This window comes from Hyperolius riggenbachi, chromosome 4, assembly GCF_040937935.1.
Source record: "Hyperolius riggenbachi isolate aHypRig1 chromosome 4, aHypRig1.pri, whole genome shotgun sequence".
In the NCBI taxonomy this organism is placed as follows: domain Eukaryota; kingdom Metazoa; phylum Chordata; class Amphibia; order Anura; family Hyperoliidae; genus Hyperolius; species Hyperolius riggenbachi.
The window spans coordinates 390,903,718-390,924,062 of NC_090649.1; the positions used below are offsets into that span (position 1 = coordinate 390,903,718).

General features: G+C 44.3%; 1 protein-coding gene across 1 annotated transcript in view; it reads left to right on the forward strand.

Moving 5' to 3' along the window:
* The window catches only part of SOS1 (SOS Ras/Rac guanine nucleotide exchange factor 1), a 156,909-nt gene that overhangs the window by 55,291 nt on the left and 81,273 nt on the right, over positions 1-20,345 (forward strand). The window lies entirely within an intron of this gene.

Sequence of the window (20,345 nt, forward strand, 5' to 3'; positions counted from 1 at the left end):
GTGCTTCAGGGCTGTTTTCCAACATAAAAACCCCAAACAAACCTCCAGGGTGATTACTGCCTTGATAAAGAATTTGAAGGTAAAGGTGATGGACTGGCCAAGCATGTCTCTAGACCTAAACCCTATTAAGTATCTGAGTCATCCTCAAACAGAAGGTGGAGGAGAACAAAGTCTCTAAAATCCACCAGTTTTGTGATTATGTCATGGAGGAGTGGAAGATGATTCCAGTGGCAACCTGTGAAGCTCTAGTGAACACCATGCCAAAGAGAGTTACGGCAGTGCTGAAAAATAATGGTGGGCACCCAAAATATTGACACTTTGGACACACATTTGCAATTTTTCCCTAAGGGGTGTGCTCACTTTTGTTGCCAGATGTTTAGACATTAAATTAAGTGTAAAGCCGGGAAAAAAATGTCAGATACTTACCTATGGACAGGAAAGGCTCTGGATCCTATATAGTATAGAGCCTTCCCTGTCATCTCTTGCTCCCCTTTTTCCAGCCTTGTCACCCCCGCTGTGTACTCAGCCAATTGGTTGAATACACACCTGCAAGCTCTCGGGAGGCTTCGTAAGCACTCGTGTCCGCAAGTCCTCCGTGCTGGGCATGCATGAGCGCCAGTGCTTCCGAAGCCACCCAAGGCAGCAAATTATATGGGGGTGACACGCTGTAACGAGGGGTACAAGAGAGGACATGGAAGGCTCTAAAGGATACATAGCCTTCCCTTAAAGAGACACTGTAACATCAAAAAGTTCCCCTGGGGGGTACTCACCTCGGGAGGGGGAAGCCTCAGGATCCCAATGAGGCTTCCCACTCAGTCCTCTGTCCCACGGGGGTCTCGCTGCCACCCTCCGAACAGCGGCCTGGCAAATCCGTCAGCTTGTTCAATATTTACCTTTCCAGGCTCCAGCGGGGGCGCTGTTGCGGCTTTCGGCTCCGAAGTAGACGGAAATACCCGATCTCAGGCGGAGGAGTTCTACTGCACAGGCGCCGGAGACTTGCGCCTGCGCAGTAGAGCAGACCCGATGGCGATCGGGTATTTCCGCCTATTTCGGAAGCCGAGAGCCGCCACAGCGCCTGCGCAGGAGCCGGGAAGGTAAATATCTACATCGCTGCTGGTCGGAGGGCTGCAGCAAGACCCCCGAGGGATGGAGGACAGCATGGGAAGCCTCATTGGGACCCTGAGGCTTCCTCCTCCCGAGGTGAGTACCCCCCAGGGGAACTTTTTGATGTTACAGATTTTCTTTAAGTAATGGGGGGTGGGCTTTACACTAACTTTTAATGGTTGTGCGAGTTATTTTGATGGAACAGCAAATTTACACACCGTTATACAAGCTGTACACTGACTGCTTTACTTGTATCGATGTGTCATTTCTTCAGGCTTGTCCCATGAAAAAATATTTACAAAAAATGTGAGAGGTGTACACACTTTGGTGAGGTACTGGGTGTGCATGTGTGTATGTACCATATGTGTGTATCTATACCTAGTTTGCATAGTTCTGAAATGCATATTGTGGAATACTAGAAGTATGTTTATATTTTTTCTGCCTATGGGTTACAGTGCAGAAAGATAAACCAGATTGGACTTGTATATGTGTTCTTGAGAAATACTGTCCTGCTTGGAGCACATCCTAGATGGCTAAAGGCAGCTGTTAGATTATACTGGTTTATAGCTTCCAAAGTATCATAAATGAATTGTTATCTTGATGCAACATGAATAAACCAGTTACAAACACTCTATATGGTCATTTGTTCACATAGTTTGTAAAGAAAGCTATAAGTCATATCTCTGAGTAAAGGCTGTAGTGATTATCCATACACAGAATGAGAATTAGGACTTTGTTGATGTGTGGTTTTTTTTATGTATTTATTTATTTTTGTAAAATCATAAACTTCATTAGACTAATGTAATGTGAAATGGCATTTGATTGCTATATTATAAGCTGGCTATATACTATACAGTCTGATTAAACAATCTTACTAATATATCTATGCTATGAGGACCACAGACTAAAGGCGCCCATGCATTACTAGATTTTCCCACCAGATTCGATCATTATGAGATGGATACAGCAATGTTACCGCCTGATCATGATTCCGATAGATATCTGGTCAAGATTGTTTGATTGAAACTATCAATCCAGTAGACTAGAATCATCTTGCTCAAAAGGGAGTGGCCGGGTGTGCGAAGGTAGCAGCGTTTGGTTTCTGGACAAATGACCCCACAGCTATAGTTGTGGCTGGATAGTGCGCTGGTTAATGGCTCTGACAGAGGAGGCCAGTGTTCATATCTTGTCTCTTCCTGTTCAGTAAGCAAGCACCTATTCAGTAGGAGACTTTGGGTAAGACTCCCTAAGGCCCGGTTCACATCTGCATTTTTCTGCGGAACCGGCTGTATGGATTCGGCCATCTGGATCTGGGAAATTAGTACGTTTTTACAGCCAGTGTGCTGTAAAACGTCCATTTTCCATAGGTTCCTATTCTGCTGCAAAACCTTCTGTCCCACTGAGCGAAACAGTCCAGAAAATTGGGTCCTACTTGCATTTTTTTTTGTCCATTCAGCGGAACAGACCACCGCAAAATCTAATGTGAACCGAGCCTTAAGGTGGCCATACACTGGCCCGATTCGCGGCCGCTTCGACAGCAGATTCGATCACTGGGATCGAATCTGCTGCCAATCGTTCACGCTACACGCCGAATTTAGATCCTTTTCGTCCGATCCCGTCGATCTCTCCGTGCGGAAAATTAGCGTTGATCGCTCGCGGGTAGGGAGCGCGTCGCTAGCGGCGTTCGATTGCCCGACGACCAACGCAATAGAGCCGCATACATTACCTGCTCCGCCAGCACGTCTACGCCCGGTCACCGCTGCTCCGTGTCCTCGCTGGTCTCCGGCATGCTTCAGTTCCTCCTGCCCGGCAGGAAGTTTAAACAGTAGAGGGCGCTCTACTGTTTAAACTTCCTGCCGGGCAGGAAGAAGTAAAGCATGCCGGAGACCAGAGCGGAGACGGAGCAGCGGTGACCTGGGGATTGGAGTCATGCCGGCGGAGCAGGTAATGTGTGCGGGCGGGGGGAGCGGCGGCAGCACCACCACAACAGATTGTGATCGGTTTCAGGCTGAAATCGGTTCACAATCTGTTTGCAGTAAAGGCAGCCATACGATCCCTCTCTGATCAGATTCGATCAGATAGGGATCTGTCAGTTGGTCGAATCTGATGGCAAATCGACCAGTGTATGGCTACCTTTATGCTAGGTACACACCATACAATTTTGTGTTAGATAGATGGTTCGATAGATAATTTCCAACATGTCCGATCGTTTTTCTGATCGATTTCTCATAGAAGTGAATGGAAATAGATAAGAAAAGATAACGGAATTGGATCAGAAATCGAACGGAAAATCGAATCGGAAATCAATCGAATGGAAAATCGATGGGAAAAAACGCATCGTATGTACCCAGCATATCATTGCTACTGTTGATAGAGTGCACCCTAGTGGCTTCAGTTCTGGGGCTTTGAGTCTGTCAGGAGAAAAGTGCAATAAAAATGTTCTATGTCTGTAGCGATTCAGCTGCAGGTTCATAGCAGCATGGGGGCCACCTTCGATTCAGAAATGGGCGTAGCAACCAGCAGAAATAAGCCCTTGGTGTAAGGCCAACTTTAGGCAGGATTGAAACCCAGATCTTATCTGATTGCACCATTGCAGACACTATCTCAGCAGCTTGGCTACTGGGCACATGCACACTGTACTTCTACAATCACCGCATATACTTTGTCTGAAAAGGGTGCACTGCACTCCCTGTAGCATAAAAATATAGCATTGCTGCAAAAGTATGTTTAGCTTTCAGCATTCTGCTAATGTTCCTTCTTCTCTCCAACTTCACCACCTAGCTTAAAGACATACCCCTTGTTTTTAATGATGTAAAAATGCAGGCATAGACATTGTTCTGTTCCTCTAGAGAAGATAAAATTTGTGGTAAAGAATGAAAGCTTGTGATCCAGTCAGCTGCATGAGAGGGGATGCTTGAAACATTTTGACTTCTGAGAAAGGGTGCTGAAGGAAGTCAATTAGATGCTTTTTTTTGTATCTGTAATTGCATAGTATGAGCGCTCAATATGTTGTGCTGTGTTCCTGATGTTGTCCTTATTTTACTGCACAACGTTTTATTTTAGATTTCTATGTATAGTCGAGATATTTCCATGAAGTGAAATTGATACTGCATGTCTCCACTCTCTTTGCGCCTTAATGATGTTTTCTGGTACAGATATAACGTAAAAGCAGAATTTTACTAAAACACACAAAGTAAACACAAATACAGGTCCAAGACTGCGCATATCAGTTCACTCAATTAGTCAAATACACAGTAAATATAACAGGGGTAGCCCAAAAAAGAAACCAGCGTATGTAAATACACTAGAACAGGGATGCAACATCCCAAAAGTATCGAAAGACCCCAAAATAAATCTTACAATAAGAGAACTATTGACTCATCTGGTCACATTATGTAGTCCATTCTTTCCAGATAGAATTGAACTTGTCCAGATTGTCTTGGCTAGCTTAAGGCTAGTTACACACCAGGATGTTGCGTTTAGGGGACGTTATAGGGCACATAACGTGCCCCTAACGCAACGCCTGGTGCTCTCTGGTGTGGACGTCGGAGTGAGCCGCGTTGTGCAGCTCACTCTGGCGTCCGTGATGCGTACTCTTGGACGCATGCGGCATCACGTGGTCCCGCCCGGCCAATCGCCGCACAGAGCGGCCGCTCCAGGAAGTAAACCCTGCACGTCACTGAGTGCAGTGAATATTAATTAGCCATGTGCCCGGCCGCTCTCCCCTCCTCCCCAACATGACTGAGCATGTGCAAACAGTCTAACGTGGCTTAGCCGCCTAGAACGCACAGCATGCAGCACTTTGCTGCGTTACAATGTAACGCAACGCGGGCAGTGTGAACAGCCCACTTGTGTTACATTGCTGTGCGTTAGGGGAGCGTTACAGGCTGCACTAACGTGCGCCTGTAACGTCCCTGTGTGCAAGAAGCCTAAAGGTCTATCACAGAGATATATGCATTTTTTCAGCAATTGTAGATAAGGGATGGTGTCTTCTATTTGAAGGCTATAATCCAAATGGCAGCCAACAATATATATCTGTATAGCTTCTTAATATGCATATATATCTGTATAGCTTCATAGTATGCGTTCGGTGGAAACAGCAAGGCCTGTTTGTTTAGCGGGACATCAAATGGGAAGGCAAGAGAAGCAAGGGTCCTACATTGTGCCCAGAATGACTGTACAATGGGACAATCCCAAAAAATATGGGAGGAGGTGCTTGTCGCACCAGAGCCTCGGACACAAAAGGGGGGAGAGGGAGATACGGTGTGTCTGCCAGGCGTGTAGGACCACCGCAATAAAAGCTTGATGGGTGTATCCTTTAAGATATTAGAGGATGACACTGAGGCAAAATTATTCAAAATTGCAAACCACCTTTTCAGATGAATTGATTCCCCCAAATCCCTCTCCAATTCTAACATATAAGAGGTTTTAGTGTCCAAATTAACATCTCTAAGCATCACTGATACCTTTTGTTCTCCTTGTCTTTTAATGTAAAGAATCAAACTTTGTAAACGGAAGCAGAACCTGGCACCACTTACTAATCACTGGCCGCCTTGCTGAACCTTGCACCAAACTCAAGAACCCGGCACCCCATGGCTGCAATTTAATATTTCTGTCTATATTACTGCCCGTAACGTGCCCCATTGCCATCACACCAATATTGCCTTCTTTGCACTTATTCGTGAATCTATAGTTGCTTGTGGAGGCTCTGGCAGACACCTACAGGACTAGCATTTTTCAGGGGAAACGCAAGCTTGTACACTTATTCCAGATTCAACAACTTCTCCATCTATTTTTTTTGTCTACTTCATATTAAATAATTCTGCTGTAACCTGATAGAAAAGCTATATTTTCCACATAGTCTTGCCTCATTTATACAAACCTATTCAAGAAGGTTAATTATCCTTCATAGAGTAATGGCTTTTTTCCATCAGATCTGCCTGCAGGACAAGAGATAAGTGGAACACTGATTTGGAAAGGGAGAATATTGCCGTTTTCTTTTGCAGTAAAACAAATGAAAGATGATCTGAACTTGGCAATGGAAATATGATTGGAATTTGATGTGTGCAGGGATTTTCTGTGGGAAAGAGCTGTTCCCATGAAACATTTGCATATAGTCAGTGGGTCCTTTCTTATATGGATTCTCTTGATAAATCAGGGCTAATAATTTTATTACCTGCTGAATTTTTTTTTTGTCTGCTTGGGTCTCTTTCATTTAACATCTTAACCTGTCTGACCGAAAAAGCTTGAAGTGCGTACAGGGAGCTAAACATTAGGCATAGCTATAGTTTACCAGGACATCCCCCTTTTTAAAGGGAACCTGAGGCGGGGAGGATACATACCTGGAGCTTCCTCCATCCCCCACCCTCACCGTCCGCTGCCTAGATCCTCTGCAATTCGATCCCAATAGCCCTCCAGTCTGTGGCGTACTGCGCATGCGTGGTCCGGCCACGCGCACGCCCCCGTCACACTCCCATAGCCAGGAGCGTTCTGCGGCAACTGGGTAGTACGTGTGGCTGGACTGCACCTGCGCCGACTGGCCCAGACTGAAGGACTTTCAAGGCAGAATTGTGGGGGATCCAGCAGGGCTGTGGAATCGAGGAGTCTGATCAATTTTGGGTACCTGGAGTCTGAGTCAGTGGTTTCAATAAACTGAGGAGTCGGATGATTTTTGAACCAAATCCATAGCCTTTGTAAAAATTAGACTAAGGGGTTGGAGTCGAGGAGTCAGCAATTTTGGGTACCTGGAGTTTGAGTCTGTGGTTTCATAAACTGAGGAGTCTGAGTCGGATGATCTTTGTACCGACTACACAGCCATAGGGTCCAGGTGGCGCAGGAGGACAGCGAGGGAGTGATCAGCTTGGTGGGGGCTGGAGAAAGCCCCAGGTATGGCTCTGAGTTGAAATAAGAGTCCAGAGGTTTTAAGTTCACTCTAAAGGTGCCCATTAATGATCCAATGCGCCATATGATTGACCCTCTAATTCAGTCTCTGCTAGCGTTTTGAGCCCACAAGTGGGGGGAAGGGGGGGGGTATAAACAATACACTTATACTAAAAGAATTGTTTGGATTGAGGGAATGGTCGCCAGAGTGATCATTGGTTGTCAATTAACGGTATCCTGTCCTGTTGATCAGTCAGGAAAATGTACCATTAATGGGCATCTTAAAGAGAATCTGTATTGTTAAAATCGCTCAAAAGTAAACATACCAGTGCGTTAGGGGACATCTCCTATTACCCTCTGTCACAATTTCGCCGCTCCTCGCCGCATTAAAAGTGGTTAAAAACAGTTTTAAAAAGTTTGTTTGTAAACAAACAAAATGGCCACCAAAACAGGAAGTAGGTTGATGTACAGTATGTCCACACATAGAAAATACATCCATACACAAGCAGGCTGTATACAGCATTCCTTTTGAATCTTAAGAGATCATTTGTGTGTTTCTTTCCCCCATGCACTGAAGTTTCAGGCTGCTCTTTTCTTCTTGCAAACAGCTTTGCCTTTGTTTGTAATTCCTCAGTATGTGAAAGCCCAGCCAGCTCAGAGGACGATTTATCCAGCTGATTAGAGCAGCTCCTCTCTTCTCTCTTATCTAAATAATACACAGGCAGTGTGCAGAGAGGGGCCAGAAAGGGTGAGTTCATAGCAGAACCACAACACTGAAGAACTTGGCAGCCTTCCAGACACAGGCCGACAAGTCTGACAGGGGAAAGATACATTGATTTATTACAGAGACTGTCATAGTAGAAAGTGCTGCAGTTAGCCAGAACACATTAGAATAGCTTTTGGAACATGTAGGATGATAAAAAACAGGATGCAATTTTTGTTACGGAGTCTCTTTAAAGAGAAACTCTGACCAAGAATTGAACTTTATCCCAATCAGTAGCTTATACCCCCTTTTACATGAGGAATCTATTCCTTTTCACAAACAGACCATCAGGGGGCGCTGTATGGCTGATATTGTGGTGAAACCCCTCTCACAAAGATTCTAAGTACGTACTCTTGGCAGTTTCCTGTCTGTGAACCCTGTTGCATTGTGGGAAATAGCTGTTTCACAGCTGTTTCCAACTGCCAAAACAGCAAGCAGCAGCTACATAACTTGCCAGCAGTAAAAAATGTCACCATGTAATAAATGTCAGAATATAAATCAGGGTTTTAAAATATTTTACAATGGGCAAACACTGACTAAATCATTTATACATAATTATAGTAAAAATGAAGCACTTTTTTTATTACATTATTTTCCCTGGAGTTCCTCTTTAAGCTCCTCTTTATTTTACACGCACTAGCTAATTGGTGCATGATGGGCACTACAACAGTTTAATGATGGAAGTGGGTAAGACAGGTGAGCGGGACCCAGGTAGCAGAAATCATGGGTGGACCACATAGTTTTAATAAGAGAGATTAAGATGAAGCACCAGTCGGGGGGAAACAATTTACTATTACTATAGCCGTATGTACTTACTGATTCACTGTCCCCAGAACAATCTGTGGATCACACTGGATGACTACTTTCAGGAAATGCTGCTGGGCTACCTCTGAACAGTCTTGTCTTCTCTATAGGACAAGGGGGGGGGGGATAATTGGGGGTGGATATACAAGCAAGCGATGGGAAAAACATTAGAACGCAATAGTGCGTATTTGTCTTTTAATAATTCTTCACGTTTGAACACTAAATGGCATTGAGAGACACAAATGACAAATATCTACCATGAAAATTTGACTTAATAGTGGGGAAAGTAGTCAGGGCCAAGGCATAGTGCCCCCCTCGCCCAGCCATTACATTGTAATTGTGAGCAGAGTGTGCTGCAGCTGTTACTCGTTGACTCTGCTGGGATTCCCTTTCAGCCCTGTCCTAGCTTCGCCTCTCTGACTCCTCTAGTGGCGCAGTTGGAAGGAATCATAGAGAAGAGACACTGCCTACAATGAGCTGAGCTGTATCATGGTGGCCAAGACTATACAGCAATTTACCAGAACAGGTTCCACTCAGAACAGGCCTCGCCATGGTTGTTGACTACACGTCCTCAGGGTCAGATCCAAAGGTTGTCTTTTGCAACTGGAAGTAGGAGTGCTGGCAGCATTACTGCAGAGGCTAAAGGGTTGGGTGGTCAGCCTGTTGGTGATCAGACTAAGTAGGATAGCAGGATCCGCAGATTATACCAGTTGTTGGTGATCAGACTAAGGACATGATGATGATGTCCTGTGGTCTGATGAGACCAAGATAAATGTGTTTGGTTCATAAGTTGTCAAACGTTTGTAGCAGCAACCAGGTCAGGAGTACAAAGACAGAGAGCTCTATTGGTGGAGAGAAAAGGGGGGGGGGGGGGGGGGGACAATCACTAGTGTGCTGTGTTGTGTGGCCCTGCCGCTTGGCCTTAAAGCTGCAGTGGCCAATTACACAAAACACAGCCTGGTCTTAAGGGTGGTTTAGCACTGTGGTCCTCAAGAGGTTAAAGAGAAACTCCTACCAAGAATTAAACTTTATCCCAATCAGTAGCTGATACCCCCTTTTACATGAGGAATCTATTCCTTTTCACAAACAGACCATCAGGGGGCGCTGTATGACTGATATTGTGGTGAAACCCCTCCCACAAAAACTGAGGACTGTGGTACTCCTGGCAGTTTCCTGTTTGTGAACCTTGTTGCATTGTGGGAAATAGCTGTTTACAGCTGTTTCCAACTGCCAAAAAAGCATGAAGCAGCTACATCACCTGCCAACAGTAAAAATGTCACCATGTAATAAATGTCAGAATGTAAATCAGGGATTACATTTTTTTTTACAATGGGCAAACACTGTCTAAATCATTTATACATAATTATTGAAAAAATGAAGCACTTTATTACATTTTCACTGGAGTTCCTCTTTAAAGAGATACTTTAGCCTAAACAAACATGCTGTCATTAAGTTATATTCGGTATGTTAATTAATAGATAATATAATCTCTTACCCACCCTGTTTTAAAAGAACAGGCAAATGTTTGATTTCATGAGGGCAGCCATCTTTTTGGTTGAAAGGAGGTGACAGGGAGCATGAGACACAGCTCCAACTGTCCTGTGTGCTGATCATTTCTCCCAGTTGCTAGGCAATGTGAATAACAACATAGGAAATCCCATCATGCTTTGCACAGCATCAGGGAAAAAAAGCCTGGGCAGTTTTCTTTGATGGGCGGAGCTTAGCTAAAAATGCAGCTAAAAATGATGCTTTGGTAAGAAAAACAAAGTTCTGATGCTGAGAAACTGTTAAAGAAACGCCAAGCCTTTTCACTTCTGCTGAGTAGATTTTTAGTCCGGAGGTTCACTTTAAGACATGGAGCAGTGGACAAGGATTCTAGTGGCAACCTGTAAAGCTCTAGTAAACTCCACTAGAGAAAATAACGGCGAACACACAAAATATTGACATTTTGGGCACAATTTTGACATTCACCATTTAGGGTGTACTCACTTTTGTTGCCATTTAGACACTAATGGCCATGTGTTATTAGTATTGATTTATAAAGTGCCAACGTATTCCGTGGCGCTGTACAAAGTAGGAAAACAAACGAGGGGTATGTAATGATACAGACAATTATATACATCAAATATGAACACTTGTACACAGAATTAGTGATTACAATGACAGATGTAACATGATGAATAAAATGTATAACCGAGTGCAAGCTATGAAATGTATAACAAATTCCAAGACACAAAAGGGTGAGAGAGCCCTGCCCTTGCAAGCCTACAATCTAAAGGAATGGTTTTTTTGATGGGACAGCAAATTTACACTGTACAATGACAACTTTACATTGTATCAAAGTGTCATCTTCAGTGTTGTACCATGAAAAGATATAACACAACCTGTATATACCGAAATGCCAGAGGTGTACTCACTTTTGAGAGATATTGTTACTTGACATTCTTTTTGGTTATAATGCTGAGAATACACAATGCGTGTTTTCGGGTGAGTTTCCGTTCGATCGATTTTCGATTAGATTACCCGCTCGATTCTCCAGATCGGACATGTGGGAAATTATCTATCTGCCGAAAAAACTTATGGTGTATTCTCAGCATAAGGGACCGTTTGAGCACTTGTGCAGTATTGGCAAACTGTGTATTTTTCACATTTGTTTAATGTATACTTTGTCTTCTCCCTCAGTGTATCATTTCCCATTTCTTGAAATGTAAGTTGTGGTTCTCAGCTATGCAGAACTATATTGCGTTCACTTTGTGTGAGGTTAGGCAATAAAAAACTAGCATGCTTACTGTAATTTACTGTAATTTATAGGCTTGTTTGGGGAAGTTCATGATCACTTTATTTAGCGACCATTTTTTATGGTGTATTTAAATGTGGTCACTGGGATGAGTTTGCGTACATAAGAGGTATACACTTGTGCACTCAAGTCAGAATCCTTGAGTCCTTTAGGGCCTTTTAACCCATGTTAACCTCACTGTGCGGTATGCTCCCCCATCGCGATTGCAATGAGTCTACGGAGACTTTCATATTTACACAGTGCACGGGTGCCAGAAATGGTCAAATTGCTGCAATGCCGTTGCAGAGTCATCTGTGCGTTACCGCATGATTCATGCATACCACATGGATTATGCAATAATACAAGACTATGGCAACGCAGTGAGTGTGAACGACGGAGCACGATGCAGCGTGCATGCACAGACCGAAGGGAATCCCAGTGACGTACTTCCTGTCCAGCAGTGATGTACTGTCACTGAACGAGGGCAGAAGAAGGGCGGGCCTATGCATATGTCCGTATCGGCGCACTCTGTCGCAGGGTCATATGAACTACTGATTCATGCTGAACCCAGCGCAGGAGATTTGGATGCAGCCGGCACCACCATAGACTGTAATAGGAATTAAGACTATAGTGGCACACAGGGAGTAACTTTGGCGCCGTCAGACGACGGAGCTGAAGTTACTGGAGCTGAAGGCACCTGGCCTGCATCCTCGGGTCCTAAGGGAATTAAGTTCAGTTATAGATAAACCCCTTTATCTTATCTTTTGTGACTCTCTTGCAACTGGCAGAGTCCCAGTGGATTGGCGTACAGCCCACGTTTTCCCATTATTTAAGAAGGGCAAAAAATCTGATCCAGGAAATTATAGACCTGTAAGTTTAACATCAGTTGTATGCAAACTATTTGAGGGGTTACTAAGAGATACTATACATGACTTCATAGTAGAAAATAATCTTATTTCTCAGCATCAACATGGGTTTACTAAAGACAGGTCCTGTTTGACTAACATGCTCAGCTTTTATGAGGTAGTGAATGCTAATATGGATATTGGGAATGCTGTAGATGTGATATACTTGGACTTTGCAAAGGCCTTCGACACTGTTCCCCACAAAAGTCTGGTGCAAAAGTTGAGGATGCAAGGACTGGGGAAGAGTCTGTGTTCATGGATAGGGAACTGGCTAATGGACAGAAAACAAAGAGTTGTGGTCAATGGATCATACTCAAAATGGGAGACTGTTAGCAGTGGGGTCCCACAGGGGTCTGTTCTGGGTCCTGTGCTCTTCAATTTATTTATTAATGACCTAGTAGATGCAGTAGTGAGCAATGTTGCTATTTTTGCAGATGATACAAAATTGTGCAGAATCATTAACTCTCAGGAAGATAGTGTCATATTGCAACAGGATCTGGATAGGATGGCTATATGGGCACATACATGGCAGATGAAATTCAATGTTGACAAATGTAAGGTCATGCATTTTGGACGTACTAATGGTCTAGCACCATACAAAATAAATGGGATACAGTTGGGGACATCAAACTTGGAGAAGGACTTAGGAGTACTCATTGACAACAAGTTAAATAATCGTACTCAATGCCAAGCAGCTGCAGCTAAAGCTAACAAAATTTTGGGATGCATTAAAAGGGAAATAAAAACTCGAGATGCTAGCATAATATTGCCCCTGTTTAACTCTCTAGTAAGGCCACATCTGGAATATGGAATTCAGTTCTGGGCACCACATTACAAAAAAGATATTGCAGTTTTAGAGCAGGTGCAGAGACGAGCAACAAAATTGATGCGTGGGATGGAAGGACTCACTTATCGAGAAAGGTTAGATAAACTGGGTTTATTTAGTCTAGAGAAAAGACGCCTTAGAGGGGATCTAATTAACATGTATAAATACATCAGAGGGCAATATAATACCTTGGCGGATGAGCTTTTTGTCCCTAGGCCTTCTCAAAGGACTAGAGGACATGATCTGCGCATGGAGGAAAAACGTTTTAGCCATTTATTTAGGAAAGGGTTCTTTACAGTAAGAGTGATTAAGATGTGGAATGCATTGCCACAGGAAGTCGTTATGGCAAACTCTATACCTGCATTTAAAGGGGGCTTAGATGCTTTCCTTGCATTGAAAGACATCCATGGCTACAATTACTAGGTAATGCCTAATGATGTTGATCCAGGGATTTTATCTGATTGCCATCTGGAGTCGGGAAGGAATTTTTGGACCATGCCTTGTAAGGGTTTTTCGCCTTCCTCTGGATCAACAGGGATATGTGAGGGAGCAGGCTGGTGTTGTACTTTATACTGGTTGAACTCGATGGACGTATGTCTTTTTTCAACCAAAATAACTATGTAACTTTTAAAACACTGTAATTCGGCCGCCAGCAATCGCTGGAAGCCGAATTACTTATCTCTCCACGTCCACCTGGAGGGGGAATAGTAATTAACGCTGCCGGGACTTGTGCAGGAGCAGGGTTAGCCATATATCGGCTGTATCCTGTGCCCAAGTCTCCCGGCAGCTTTTTCATAGGTACGCCATATGAACTACTGATTCATGCTGGCAGCCATGCCAGGGCCGGCCTTTAACCTGAGCGACCAGAGCAATCGCTCAGGGCATCGGCTTCCAGGGGGGCGCTCCTGCCGCCTGGCCGCATGTGTTCTGGCTGCTGCTGCGGGCTTCCGGCTGGTCCGTCTCGTTCCGCCCCCTGGTGCCGCTGCTGGGGGTGATGGGGGATGAACATGCCCGTGCGACCGCCGTGATGGAGAAGGAGCTGCAGCTGCGGGGAGGGCGGCCTGACCTCTCCCTCCTTTCCTCTCCCAGACCGCCCTCTGTGCTCCCCCTCCAATGCAGAGTGCAGCAGGAAGCAATATAGAAAACCACTCACCTCCCTGGTTCCAATCGCCGCTCACTTGCTGCTCACTTGCTGCTGCTCTCCTCCTCTGCATAGCCACTGATACGCACTAAACTTCCTGTTTAGCAGGAAGTTTAGTGTGTATCCGTGGCTATGTAGAGGAGGAGACCAGCGGCAAATTAGAGGCGATCAGAACCAGGGAGGTGAGTTGCTCTACTGAATGCTGAATGGGGAGCACAGAGGGCGGCCCGGGAGAGGTCAGGCTGACCTCCCCGCAGCTGCGGCTCCCCCTCCACTATCTAACCTATACTGGGGGCACCTACCTATCTAACCTATACTGGGGGAACTTACCTATCTAACCTATACTGGGGGAACTTACCTATCTAACCTATACTGGGGGAATCTACCAATCTAGCCTATACTGGGGGTACCTACCTATCTAACCAATACTTGGGGGTACCTACCTATCTAGTCTAAACTGGGGGTACTTACCTATCTAACCTATACTGGGGGCACCTACCTATCTAACCTATACTATGGTAACTTACCTATCTAACCTATACTGGGGGAATCTACCAATCTAGCCTATACTGGGGGTACCTACCTATCTAACCAATACTTGGGGGTACCTACCTATCTAGTCTAAACTGGGGTACTTACCTATCTAACCTATACTGGGGGCAGCTACATATCTAACCTGTATTGGGGGCAGCTACCTATCTAGCCAATATTGTGGGTACCTACCTATCTAACCTATACTGGGGGCAGCTACATATCTAACCTATAATGTAGATGCCTACCTAGCTAACCTATATACTGGGGGCAGCTACCTATCTAACCTGTACTAGGGGCACCTACTTATCAAACCTATACTGGGGCAACTATACTGGGGTCACCTACCTGGCTAACCTATACTGGGGGCATCTATAGCTGGCTACCTTTACTGGGTCACCTATGCCTGGCTACCTATACTGGGGGGGGACTTGTAGCTGTATGTCAGAAATCAGGATGGACGGAGGCGCACTGAGCCTCAGGCTGCTGCAGAGAAGCACGCAGCACATGTGCCACCCAGCCCTGTGACAATGTCCTGAGTGACGACGTGTCCTTCTCTTTTGCTCCCAGAATCCTGGCATCTATACTGGCACTGCTCTGCAGACAGTAAGAAGAGAAGACTGACCAGCAAAAAGTATGGCTCCCCAACCTTCTTATGCTAAAGGGGGGAATATGCTTATCCTGCTACACTAATGGGGGGGGGGGATCTGCTGCCTAAATACACTAATGCTGGATACACACGGTTCGTTCCCGCACTCGATTCCTGTCGATGCGCCGCCCGATTCCCGCCGATTCGTTTATTTCTGACATGTCCGATTCGCGTTTCGATGGATCGTTAGGTCGATTTGCCATACTGTACATGGCAATCGACCTAAAATCTTCGAAATGCGCTCGGAAATGTTCGGGAATAATCGATTCGTCAGGAATCGAGCGGCGCATTCGATGCGGGAACAAACCGTGTGTATTCAGCATGGGATCTGCGACTGCAAGACTAGTCGCCTAAGCCTATATACACTAAGGGGGTATCTGCCTATATATACAAGACTAGTAGCCTATATACACTAAGGGGGGATCTGCCAGATACTGTGGTGCAGTGCTGGACTGGTAGGGGGGAGGGCACCAAAATCTGGCTCAGGGCGCTGTGAAACCTAAGGCCAGCCCTAAGCCATGCCATGGGATCACTGCATCGCACAAGTGTGAAACCAGCCTCAAAGTGGTAAAGTACTATTCAAGCAATGCAATTCTGGGATTTTATTCAAAGAAACAATTGTGTAGAAAAATATTTCTTTCAGTTAACTGATCCCAATTGATTTTGTTGAAATGCTTGATACATTCTTGATGAAGGCCAGTGCATGGACTATCGGGGAACAAATGAAGCAGAACAAGTAGTTAGGTTTCAGGTATTTATGTCTACGTCTGCATAAAGGTGCATACACACATCTGATTTTGTTTGGCCAATCACTGACCAATTTTACCACCTTCAGGAGGGTCAACAGACTGTGAATACTATGACATGTTGTGTTGGTTAGCTATCAAACTACATCAAAGTGGTAAAATTGGATAGGTGAACAAGGCTTAGCTGTCACCTTGTAATTTCTTTGATGTAAGATGACTAATCGAATGCTGATCTCGTGTCTGCATGCTTCCTGAAAAGTGCCATTCGAGCCACCTTTCCCAATTGTTATTGTTCCCCACTTTATAAAACAGTGGGTGGTGTTGTGAAGGTTCAGATCTTAAATCTTCTTTATGTATCCTTCCACACTGTGCACGTTGCAATATTATAGCAATGCAACAGTGCCGAAAAGTCGCACCAAGGGTTAGATGTGCAGTGCGACCGCACAGTGAAGCATACAATACAATGAAAGTATGCTTCACTGCCAGACATGCGTAGTGTCCAGTAGTTACCCTGCAGGGACCCGCTGCACCTTGTGTTATGTGAACGTTCCATAGAAATGTTGCATCGTGTTGGGGTGAAATTATGTTTTCTATTGAAACGGAATGCAATGGCAGTTGATTCAATTCTAAAGGACCCATAAAGACGTGACAGAAGCCAAGGGCTATTTTACAGGTAGTTTGGCCAGGCAGCTGAAAGGCTCAGGCATTGTTGCCAAGGATGAACAATGGTGTGTTCACAGCATAACCAGTGCAGATAGTCGTGCATCTGGTCCCCGCTGCAGTTACTGCATAGGGCCCCCCCGCCGCTGGGCACAAACGGCGCAAAAGCATTTTCATCTGCTCTGAAAACATGTTCAGACTGTACGCACGCCAGACTGTTGCTGGAACGCCCACCCTGCGGGAGGTGATGACGGACCCGTCGTTGCCTGCAGTCCGGCGTGTGTACGGACCTTTAGATTGCCCCCTCTTCATAGGACTGAATTTAGAGCCTGGCATAGAGCCCAGCAGCCTTATTTGTACACTAATTGGTAGGTAAGCTGTCACTTAAAGTGATCATAAAAGATTGTTTTTGGTGAACATGTATGCCAGTTGCATGCACATTTTTTGCTGCTTTCAGTCAGTTATATTAGTGCCTTGATGGGCAGAGCTATCTGCAGAGGAAACCAAAGGAAATATTTTTTTTATCTCTTAATATGTCAGAAGTGCAGATCAGTGTCAGCAGAAAACATGAAACAGTTTGTAGAACTAAACCTATTGTAAAATTCTGCTTTCAAAGCAGGTTCCTCCTGACTTACTGAGCAAGACCTATGAGAGGGCAAATAGTATTCCTGGAACTGAAGCTGATCACATGACCTCCCGTCAAAAGACCGTTGTAACCATAAAAACCACACATGCAGTGATGTGTAAACAAGGCCTTAGTATGTGTTACTTTTTAAACAACATAAACAAGATTTCACACTGTCCTGCAAATTGTTGCTTAATGCTTGACAGGTCATATGCAATCACTTGTTTTACAAACGTTTTGCAAGCTTCCACATACAATCAAACTTGTTTTTTTTAAAGGAAACCTGTAATGTCATTTTAAAAAGCGTTTCAATTACCTGGGGCTTCTGCCAGCCCCCTGCAGCCATCCTGTGCCCACGCTGGTACTCAACGATCCTCCGGTCCCCCGCAGCGGTGCAGTTTAGGTTTCTTCAGTTGCCGGTCACTGCACCTGTGCAGCCAGGGGTGCGCAGGTGCTGTGGACGTCGACTTGCAGGTCGGCGAAAACCGGAGGATCGTTGAGTACCGGCGTGGGCACAGGATTGCTGCAGAAGCCCCCAGGTAAGTGAATTTTTTTTTCAATGACATTACAGGTTTCCTTTAATGAGTTTAGATCAGCCTTCTTCAGACTTGAATCCTGTATACCGACAAGATGTTTTGCTGAATACACACGATGCAGTTTCCTGCCCAATCGACTGGCGTCAGACGATTATTTCTGTCATGTCTGATCTACTCCCGTTCGATAAAGGGATCGATTCCAATGCAATTTCCTCAGAATACCTGGAAACTGCATTGTGTGTGTGTGTATATATATGTATATATATATATATATATATATATATATATATATATATATATATATATATACATATATACATATATACAGTATACCCAGCATAAGAGGGTGTACACACACACACACACACACACACACACACCAGACCAAAAGTTTGGACACACCTTCTCATTCGAAGAGTTTTCTTTATGTTCATGACTATGAACATTAAAGATTCACACTGAAGGCATCCAGACTATGAATTGACACATGTGGAAGTATAGTACATAACCAAAAAGAGTGAAACAACTGAAAATATGTCATATTCTAGGTTCTTCAAAGTAGCCACCTTTTGCTTTGATTACTGCTTTGCACACTCTTGGCATTCTCTTGATGAGCTTCAAGAGGTAGTCTCCTGAAATGGTTTTCACTTCACGGGTGTGCCCTATCAGGTTTAACCACTTTGTCCTCCTTGACGTATAAAAACGTCAAGGTGGACATGCGCGCTCCCGCGGCCGATCGTGCACGCGCACTCCTGGCCGCGGATTCGTTAGCCCAGGAATCAATGTATCGGGCTATGGTGCCCGATCATTGATTCCTCTCCCCCGCTGAAAAAGCGACGGCTTCTCTCGGAAGCTACGCTTTTTCTGACGCTATGTCCCTCTAAGCGTACATTGTATGCTTAGAGTGACGTCATGTAAACAAACTCAAGATTGCCTTCTTGTGGCCAAAAAGTAAAACTACATCTAAAAATAAAAAAAATTACAATACACAAATATTTCCCCAAATAAAACACTATTTATATCCCACCCTCCCAAAAATACCCACATAAAATGTTTAATAAAAAAAAAAAAAAAATTACTATAAAAAAAAAAAAAACACAAAAAAAACCACATAAATATTTACCTAATGGTCTAAACTTTTTTAAATATCTATGTAAAGCTGAAATATTTCTCTCTATTTTTTTTTATAAGCTTGTAAATAGTGATGGATGCAAAACGGAAAAAATGCTCTTTTATTTCCAAATAAAATATTGTCGCGATACATTGTGATAGGGACATAATTTAAACTGTGAAATAACTGTAACAAATGGGCAAATACAATACGTGGGTTTTAATTATGGAGGCATGTATTATTTTAAAACTAGAATGGCCAAAAATTGACAAATAATGAATTTTTCCATTTTTTTCTTATTCTTACTGTTAAAATGCATTTACAGTAAGGTAGCTCTTAGCAAAATGTACCCCCCAAAGAAAGCCTAATTGGTGGCGGAAAAAACAAGATATAGATCAGTTAATTGTGATAAGTAGTGATAAAGTTATAGGCTAATGAATGGGAGGTGAACATTGCTCGGATGCATAAAGTGAAAACGACTGAGAGCTTAAGTGGTTAATAAGTGGGATTTCTTGCCTTATAAATGGGGTCGGGACCATCAGTTGCGTTGTGAAGTCAGGTGGATACACAGCTGATAGTCCTACTGAATAGACTGTTAGCTGCTTTTTTCTTGCCATAATACATATTCTAAGTAAAGAAAACCGGGTGGCCATCATTACTTTAAAGGAGTCATCAGAGAAAATGTAATAAAATAGGTGCTACTTACCGGGGGCTTCCTCCAGCCCCAAGCTCCCAGCATGTCCCTTGCTGCTGCTCGCTCCCGGTCCCCGGCGATGACGTCAGGCCGACCTCCAGGTTGGTCTGTACTGCGCCTGCACGAGCGGCGCTGTCAATCACCGCCAAGTGGGTCAGAGCGTACTGCGCAGGCGCAGTAGTTCTCGTGGTGACGTCAGACACCGGAGGACAGGATGTGCACTGCCATGACAGGAGACCCTTCAACACTGCACAGGAGGAGGGACACACATAGGGGGGGAATACTGGCTGATAGTCCGATGGTCACCGCGATATTGAACGCCTTTACTGGTGTACACCCAATCGATCAACTCTAGATTTCATCCAGAAATTGATCGACTGGGTAGCCATGTTGCGGCACCTATTCTCCATTGAGCCGATAAAATGATTGGACCGAAAGGTTTATCGGTCTGAAAAATTGAAAAAATGTATGGGCACCCTTAACTACATTATCTGCGTAGTTGAATTTGAGTTGAATCCATCAGCATTTACTTGAATTCACAAGAACACTTCCAGGGCATGCATTGTATTGTAAGTGACAATTTCTTGTATTTCT